Below are 656 nucleotides of genomic sequence, written 5' to 3' on the forward strand. Positions count from 1 at the left end.
TTTGTTTTTACAGTGCAACTGACTTCAGCCACAGCCTTTAATTAGATTAAATCAACTGAAATACAAGAAGACATTAAATCTGTCAAGATCTGATTAAACATCTCAAACACGCATTACAATATTACTTTATTTCTGTCTTTAAAAAATTATTTGAAAATTAACAGATGATTATACATTTTTAAAAAAGTGCTCTGCATAATATGACAAACTAATAATGAAAAATGTTAAACATCGTGTCATTTTTATTTTGCAGTGGCAGGTGATTTCCTTCACTCAACATTACAACTGAAATAAGTGTAGAATACCAATAAGTCATAAGATATTTGTATTTTGTAGAGTGATAACAACAGGTGCAATGTAAGTTAAAATTTCTACATTTTATTTTCAGATAAATTGCATGCATCCAGTATTTCATGGAAATAAGAATCATATGCTGTAAAAACATATATAATAATAAATAAAATTAATAATAAAATTAATATTATTATAAATAAATAAATAATAAAAACACTAACGGTGTTAATCACCAGCATTACTTTCTAGTACACGTTTTGCTTGTGGGTTTTACTTGCCAGTACTGACAGACACGACGATTGAAACAGCGTGTAATTCGCTGGTGTGTGTGTTTCTCGTGGGATGGGTTGTCATCTGTGGAC

This window comes from Carassius auratus, chromosome 21 (assembly GCF_003368295.1).
Source record: "Carassius auratus strain Wakin chromosome 21, ASM336829v1, whole genome shotgun sequence".
In the NCBI taxonomy this organism is placed as follows: domain Eukaryota; kingdom Metazoa; phylum Chordata; class Actinopteri; order Cypriniformes; family Cyprinidae; genus Carassius; species Carassius auratus.